The 9,414-nt window shown below is 34.8% G+C and overlaps 1 protein-coding gene across 1 annotated transcript in view; it reads left to right on the top strand.

Annotated features, from left to right (window-relative positions):
• LOC135701880 (protein sidekick-1-like) overlaps window positions 1-9,414 on the top strand; it is a 370,179-nt gene that overhangs the window by 225,991 nt on the left and 134,774 nt on the right. The gene's annotated exons all lie outside the window — the stretch shown is intronic.

The raw sequence follows: 9,414 nt of genomic DNA on the forward strand, positions 1-9,414 counted from the left end.
TCCTAAAACTGTGAAAAATTAAGCCTTTTCCAAGTGATAGCCTTGATTCTATCAAGGAAAAAAGTATGCAAAGTTGCTTATTGAGTTCTCCAAGCAGGATCTCATGAACACTACACTAGTAATATTATTTTACACACCATTATTACCGTGCACATGACAGTATACGCTAGACTGTCATGTGCACGGTAAGAAACAAACATCCATTTATGAGTAAAAGTGAACCCATTGTTAATAAAAGTGGCACTACTAATTAATGAGTAACTTATTATACCAATTACGTAGTAACTGTTAGCTACTGTTAGCAGAAACTCATTGTTGTTAAAATAATTTACGCATTAATGAGTAAAGCCACTTTTATTAAAAATGGGTTAAGTTTTACTCATAAAAGGGGGGGCGACCCCGGCGTAGTGGATAACATCCATACCTCTCACGCCAAAGTCACGAGTTCAAATCTCACCCCCGGACAAGTCACGAATGACCCAAGCGTGTTAAATTTACTATAATAATAAAAAAAAAAAAAAAAAAAAAAAAAAAAAAAAAAAAAAACTCATAAAAGGGTATTTGACTGTTACCGTACAAGCATAGGGTTTGTTTTCGGTTTGTTGTTTATTTTTACATTAGAATGACAGTTCTTATAGCAAACAAAAAAAAATTCTCACAGCTAACAAAAGATTTCACACGCAAATCCCACCAATACGAACCCGCCTGGAGAGGACTATGTAGACGAAATCTGTACATCTATAATGTTTAATTGAAATCTGAGAGGGTGCTGCCAACCAGTTGTCGAGTTTTCATGAAATGTATTACTTTTTGTGTCTTCTTAGAAGGTGTTTGAAACCAAATGAACCTTCTTTCCATTCATCAGGGTGATTCATCTTACCCTCCTTACAAAGAAGGGAATGTATTTATATAGGGCTACGGGATGTGAATTAGGCTATCAGGCAAATAAATCGTTTTTCAGTATTTGATCATCAAAAATGAACAATAGATGACCTTTAAGATAAGTAGTGTCCGAAATGAATCCATTTTCACTCACACTATCAACTGCAAATCATTATCCAAAGTGCAATTTTTACGCATTTTTGATTTTTTTTTTAAATTCTAATCACTACAAAACCATTGGCGTGAGAGGTATGGATGTTAACCAATACGCCAATGTTAAAACAATTTATCAATCCAATTTGAAAAAGCTTAAGTGGGTATATTAAATATGCGAAAATTATTTTTAAAAATCTTGGATTAGCTGTTCTCTCGTAGAATTTTCTCACTATGTTATATTTATTCCTGTATGGAATATACAGTGCATCTCAAAATTAATTGTACAGCTGTACTTAAATTTAAGTAAAACGGCTCTAAAACACAAGTTAAAAATTTATGTCTCTGAATTGTTGGCAGCTGACTCAACATACATTTATTAATTACACTAGTTTACAGCATTTTTTAACTCGGTAAGGTGATGATCATTTCCAATGCAAAATCCTACGCTGAATTCAATGCCGTGGTCAGAAAAAATTAAAGTAGAGCCATTTTTGAGATATACAATAATTTTGATTTTTTGAATTTTGGACAAAAGTACGATTATTAAAATGTCAATATCTTTGGAACTAGTGCACCAATTTTAAATCTTTTTTTATGAAAATGAAGCTAAATAAATTTGCTATCGTTCACTACAATATTATGTCTTAATTAAAAATTTAATTTTGAAGTCATTTAAAAATTTACAGCATTTTTTTTTTTATTTTTCCTGCGAATTTTCCATAAAAATCTTGTTTTAATCAACATTTTTAATGGGATAAAAAGATTCAAAAAATCATTCCATGATTTATTCTTAAAGTCCATTTAAAACCGGAGAAAATGAGCCTTTAATGGATGAAATCGGTTGGAAATTGTCGAAGTTATGAGCATTTTTGAAAAACACTTAAAAATGTTGCTGTTTTGGCCAATCTTTTCGGACGTAGTGTTCCTTACGAGCTCGACTGTCCCATTTACACAAAAAACACATATATTTTGTGTATCCCTGTTGCAATCCAGTCAACATGGCAACCACTTTAAGATCGGAACAAATTTTCCAATTGTGTTGATTGTAATTTATCAAATTGAGCAATAGAGCCATTGATTCATACGTTTCCTTCATATTAACGGCATGAGCTAATGGAATAGAAGGTTTCTCATTCCCTTGATGCAGTAAAACGGCTTTCAAGCTCAACTTGCTGCTATCGATGAATAAACGCCATTCAGCTGGATCATATGGCTCACCAAACTCTTCAAACAAGCCGTTTACGTCATGGCAAAAACATGCCTTGTCCTTTGTAGAATAATATTTGTCAAATTTCTTGTGACGATTCCTGTGACAAGAAATTTTGACCTCCTTGCTCAGCATGTTGTGTTCTTTCAAGCGTGATGCCAGCAATTTGGATTTCTCCTTCGATAAGTCGAGATCTCGCACCAAATCATTAAATTCGGATTGTGTAAACAGTTTTGGGTTTCTTTCCAATTCCACCTCGAAGTCTTCCTCGCATTCCTCCTTGAATTCCTCCTCACTTTTTGTAACGGTCGATTCAACAGAGGGCGCTCGTTTCCGCTTTGGATAAACAGGATACGGGACCGAACTTGAATGTGGAACAGGTTTTGTCATAGAAGCCACTTGTGGATACTCAATACTTTTGTGACGTCCTTGTTGCTTAACTTTTGTCAAGCAGAAATAACAATCCGTTGCATGACAAAACGGTCGACGCCATATGGTGGGCATGTCAAAGGACAAATAGCGAGTGACAGATAACAAATAAGTGAGTTAGTAAGTAAGACATTAACACTTATCAAAAATAGATGAAGTAAGATAATGTCGATCAGGAAAGAACAAAGCACTACCATGCTGTACATAAATTGTTTATATGAAAGTTATTCAAAAAATCAATTTACCTTGCGCCTGACATCCACCTAGCCAAGCACGTTTTGCACGAACTACATAATACTTTTGGAATCCACGGTTCGTCAAAGTCTCCAGGATCAATTTTAAAATAAAGCCTGTATGCAGTTTGCAACGAAGCAGTGAAATTGACCGATTTTGTAAATATATAGTTGCCACACGCGTAACAAAACTTTTGAGGATCATTTTTACACTTGAATTCACGTTTTGTCGTATACATCGTTAAGCAATGTTAAAGAAAGAAAGCTGTCAAATTGAGTTGGTTGCGTTGGGTTCTCGCCGAGCGGTCTCACAAACACTAGCGTAAATTATATTGTTGAAAATATCCCATTTAATTTTGCGTGACAGCTGGTAGTGTAAGTGAAATGCACCGTATGCGTACACGTCCGCAGAAAGGCTTACTGGAAGTGGTGCATGAACCTAGGAGCGGGACAACGCACAGAGGAGTAACTGGAACAAAAACCTGGCCAAAATAAGAAAACAAGATTTTCTTGATTTTTCATGCTTCTATATTTTTTTAATATATTTCAATATATGCAGCATAAAGTGGCAACGGAATAAAAACGTTACATTTTGTTTACAAATTTTGAGACGTGTTCAAAAACTGAAGAAATTCGAAGCTTCTTGTTTTCCAAAAAGTAACCATGTAATAATTACGCCTACCAGATATAAACAATTTGAACAAGAGGTAAGTGTTATAATAAAATGGGTACTTTGGGATATTTTCTAACAAGTTATGAGATAAAAACCTTTAAATTTAAATAATGTCTTATTTTTTCAACAATATGAAAAAAATGTATTTTATATGCTTTTTTGTGCTGTTTCAGACTTGAAAAAGTTGTAGAATCTTGCGCGATCAGATCATATAATCTATGGACGAATGAAAGTTCACGTTATTATGAACACATTGGCATTAGAATCTCGTCCGGAGTCGTCCGGATTGGCGATTGCGAGCCATTTGAAAATGGCATGTTTTGCATCATTTCGTGGCAAAATTTTATCCCTTTATAAGGATAATATACTTCTATTACATCAATTGTGGTACTAGATTAAAATTACACTTCAGTAAACTACTCCCGGTTTGATACTAATGTTGCTAAGTTTTTAAATCTAGTACCTCAATTGATGTACTAGCTTAAAGGAGTGTAACGTTAGAAAAACCATGTTTATTTTTTTATAATTTAAGGTTAGAGTAAGGTTTCTTTGCCTTGTAATTCAATGTTTATCACAGACCGTTTACCCCATAAAGTATTTCACTTTTCATGTAGAAACTGTAAATTTTGAAAATTAGCGAGTGCCATTTGGTTGTAATACTCTCTCATACACACACACACATTTACCCATTCGATTTTACATACAAATAGGTTCGTTCAAGCTAAACTAGCAGAGCGTCATAGAGATTTTCATGTCCGGTTGTATTGGTGCGATATGTGAGAGTATGTTAGTGAATATCCGAGGAAAATACATAACAAATCGATGTCAAACTCATTTTGACCGATCTACTTTCATACATTTTTTAGGTTAGCCAGAGGAAAATAATAAACAACTTTACATGGCGTTGCTCCTGCTAGTGTGCGTGCGTTAAACGTCACTAATCTCTATAGCTGGCGATAACGAATAAAAATAAAGCAGAATCTGTGCACGGTAACCGCAAACTACTCAATATTCAATACAAAGATTCTAACTAATCGAACGTAAGAAATCGCAAGTTATGTTATTAAAACTTTCGTTATTTTTTATAATTTGTTTATTTCATTGCAATGATTCTTGGTTAATTTCTTTACTTTTTTTTTGTTAAATAATCCTTATATTAAACAGAAGAATAAAAAAATCCTACTTTCAAAACCCATTACTTATTTTATTCGTATGGATGATGAAAGGCCAGATATGCACTGCTAAGTAGATGGTTTTTAAAATTTAAAGTTAACAGAAGTCTAAAAACCTATTATTATTAAATATTTTAATATATATTAGCAGAAAGTTGCTCAAAACCAGTGAATATAATTTTGGCCAGGTTTTTGTTCCAGTTACTCCTCTGTGCAACGGTCAATTTTGGAACATTCAATTTCCATGATTTTACAAAAAAATTCATAACTTCGACAATTTCCAACCGATTTCATTCATTAAAGGCTCATTTTCTCTAGTTTTTAATGGACTTTAAGAATAAATTATGGAATGATTTTTTGAATCTTTTTTATCCCATTAAAAATATTGATTAAAACAAATTTTTTATGGAAAATTCGCAGGAAAAATAAAAAAAAAAATGCTGTAAATTTTCAAATGACTTCAAAATTAAATTTTTAATTAAGACATAATATTCAAGTGAACGATAGCAAATTTATTTAGCTTCACTTTCATAAAAAAAAGATTTAAAATTGGTGCACTAGTTCGAAAGATATTGACATTTTAGTAATTGTACTTTTGTCCTAAATTAAAAAAATCAAAATTTTTGTATATCTCAAAAATGGCTCTATTTTAATTTTTTCTGACCACGGCATTGAATTCAGCGTAAGATTTTGCATTAGAAACGTTGGTCAACCACTAAAGTTCACACTTTTTATGTTGTTTTGTAAACTAGTGTTATTGGTTGAGTATTGGGCATATTTGGGTGAGTTTGAGAAAAAGTTAGAGCAATTTAAAACATCTTGTCTTGAAAAACCTTATTTTCTTGAAATAAAATTAGTCGTAATAAAGATCATTCGTATGACACTTATTTTGTTGAAAATCGAGCGTTTTACTAAAATAAATCTAGCTTCATACAAGCTCTCCCAATAAAGACCAAATTTATAGCAATAAATCAATAAACATCTGTTCAACCACCAGCCACGATTTAAAAAAAAAACATGTTTAGAAAGATCCTCTAGGGTCTACGATCAATTTTGAGATACACTGTACCTTGAGATCATCAATCAATTTACTGAAAATTCTTTATGCGGTTAGTATGCATATTTCCAGAACAGAACGGTGCGCCTGACTCTATTTTTCAAATTAAAATGGCAACTACAGAGTCGCGAAAGTGCCAGTATTTATCTCACGGGCTTGTTGATCACTTAATATATTTAATTGCATTTTAATGAATCTTAGAGGCGCAAAATATCAGAAACATTCAAAGCACACTCGCTCCCCAACTCCCACGCTCTGCGACGATATACATAACACCACGTGTTGAGTTAATTTGGCCTCATTGAATGATTTACGAAGCGTTTTCGTGCTGGTGGTCTCTTGAGCATTTCCTAGAAGTGTGCAATGTTTGCCGGGTGTGCCATGTTGTACACGATTCGGAAAGCAACGGAAGAAGAGGCAAGTTAAACCCAAAGGACAAGTTTCTCTGTACAGACATATATGTACGTACATACTCACATGAAATGGTTCTCAATCCGTGAGAAAGTGTAATATCACAAGTTGTGTTCCTCTTTTGTCGCAGCAAAACTGCAACCGGCCAAGGATCCTGCACTTGCCGAGGCCCATGTAGCTAGGACCTATCCAACCTGCTGGTGTCTCTTCGTACGGCATCAGAGTTCAGTCATGGATTGCGAAGACGGAGCTCATAATGTATACTCGGACTGGAAACTTGTCATTCCGGGGTTGAATTATTTATAAGACTTGTTGTACCGGCGCTGTGACACGTAGTGGAAGTTTAATGATGTTCAACATTAGTGGTCGGATACTGCTGGTCTGATGGGAAAAGATGGCTTGGTGCCCCAGGTTGCTCTATTGAAGGGTTGGCAATAAACTAATGATAATTGAGATTTCATCGTGTATACAGCGGATCGATTCCAGTCTGTGCCCGTTGGGTGTGGTGTGTGCTTCTTACATGGTGCTTCATCTCCGTCAACCAAGGCATTCAAGCGGCTGCTTTGGTCGAATAATTAACCTAACAAGAAGAAAGTTTTCCGACACAAGAGACTTCTTCCATTTTCCATATGTACATCAGACCAACACCACACATCAAGCGAGAGCTGGTTAAGCGACGCTGTACGAACTAAGTCTTCTCTTAAAGCGCAAGAGGCTGTTGGAATATTATTTATTCCTGAAGTTCTGCATGATGAATGGGCATGTTGAAATGCCCAAGGGCTGACAGGAGGCAAACGGAAACCACACCCCTACTGGTGCGGATAAGAAGCAAACCACAGAGAACTGTTTCTTGGTTATACAGGAGGTGGTTTACACTGAACCAAATTTGGTTTGAATGTGGGATAGATAAATTGCTTTACCACTACTACATATATCGACTGTAACCTAGTAATGAAATGGAAAAAAATGTCTGCTTCTGGTTAATTAGGATAAGGTTTATATTCGCACACAGAAAAAAAAACTGAATTTTAACTACCGCGTAAAATCTCCCTCCGTTTAATGTTGAGCTATAGTTGGCATGAACAACGAAATCGTTTACAGCTGGCTTGCAATATTGATAATTTATGCGATATTGCACTTAAATTTACTTGAAATATCGCATAAATTTACGCGAAATCCAGCGTTAATTTTATGTGCGCTATATCTCGCAGAAATGTACATGAATTTTTAAAACGGTGCGCTCGGTGCCATTATCACTTTAGATCAATAATTATTCAGAGGAGAGAAGAGGGAGATGTCTCTATTGTGTTAATTCAATCTTTTGACATGTCACATCGAAGAATCGTTACTAAGACACACTTCAATGCCCATAGCAGATGAAAAAAAATATTTTTAGTGAAGTTGAAATAATTTTTGAGAAATTTGGAAAAGCGGACTAAGTATCCCTACCATGGTGAGACATGATCTCATGTTTTATAAAACATGGGTTAGTATCTAATATTCAAGTAAATTTAAAAAAAATCACAGCCCGAAGAGTATTTTCCGCATCAACAAATAACGACATTGGATTAGATCTGACTGGTTGACATCCAATTGCACAATAATGAATAATAAAGTCAATTGCCGATCATAATAGTATCACGAACTGCAATGGCCTAGCTGAAAGGCCCAGAGGATATTGCTATGGTTTAAGTATTCCCACCTTAAGTAGATTAAGTCTCCCCATTGGATGATAATATTTACTTTGAATGCTATGAAATGAAAAAAAAAAATCTATGTATTCGTCCATATGGCATTAACTACCTGTCGGGAGGGTCAACATTAACTATACGTTCTAAAAGCAGAAAGAACTTACGAGAACTCACTGCTTCATTGTGTTGGCTTTTTAATATGTCCCTGGAATCCGGAACCTTCCCAAGAATATTGAAAAACTCATTTCTAGTGCCTATTTTTAAACCTGGTCGAAAATTTGACGTACGTAATTATCGTAGAATATCCATCCAGGGTTGCTTCCTCTCCATTGCTATAAAAAATGTTTATCGGAATTATGCAATCATTAGATGTTATATAATGATATAATGTACCTGTAAGTTACTAGAAGAGGTTGAAACGGATGTGCTTGACTCATAAAACCTGTCGATTCCGCTTTCAGGGTGTCGTAATAAGCGATTTTACGATTCGTGAGCGGTCACTCTGAGTGAACGCTGACGAATCATAAAATTGCTGATTGTGACGCTATGAAAGCAAAATTGACAGGTTGTTTGCGTCAAACACGTACTTTACAACGTTTTCTTGTAACTTTCAAGTACTAATTCAAGAGCAAATTTTCATTATGTCGTAAGTAACATTCGCACCGATCCGAGAAAAAATAAGTTTTGTTTTGATAACCGAAAAGTTATTCCTATTTCCAATTAAGCACATATAATCTCATAGTGATTGCAATGTTTAACATATTTAGCCGGATTTTAATCATACAAATGCAAATCGCTAGCTTTCATGCTAAAAAATACTGGTTTTTGAGTCAAAAGTTATTATACGTCGTTTGGTGGCCCCTATTGTTACTTAAGTCAAAGTGTATTTACCAGGATATTCGGGAGAATTATCAATTACGTCTCCTTACGTGCAGCCCATTCATCATTTTAGGACCACCGAAATCATCTTAGCAACAAACAGTTCGATTTATTCACTTTAATAATGAGAAAGCGAAACGACGAACGTACACTTTTCACGGGTTTCTCAGCGCTGTTACTTAAGTCAAACGGCATCTCCATAGAAATCGGGTGACTTAAGTAACATCCAAAACTATTTTGATCGGAAGGTGATTACGTCAAAAAGCAATTTGACTGGTAAATAAATTTTAAAATGAAATGTGATCCTATATTCGGACAGAATATAGTGTAATAGCAGGAGCATCGATTGACACTGATAGCTCGACTTTGTTTACCTTTGTTACTTTCGACGTAATGAAAATTTGCTCTTGAATTATCCTTTTATCAACTAATGATTTTATAATTCTGAAAAACAGTTTTTTATAGCCAGCGAGTGGGAACAACCCTGTATCCATCATCTCTTGCATTCCTAAACTTTTTGAAGCAATTGTCTACAAAAAAAATATTTCTCCAAACCAAAAATAGAATTACTGACGTGCAGCACGGCTTCTTCAAGGGTCGTTCGACCTCGACAAATTTACTTGA

This window comes from Ochlerotatus camptorhynchus, unplaced genomic scaffold, assembly GCF_037179485.1.
Source record: "Ochlerotatus camptorhynchus isolate MF236.1 unplaced genomic scaffold, CSIRO-AGI_Acam_v1.1 ptg000178l, whole genome shotgun sequence".
NCBI lineage: Eukaryota > Metazoa > Arthropoda > Insecta > Diptera > Culicidae > Ochlerotatus > Ochlerotatus camptorhynchus.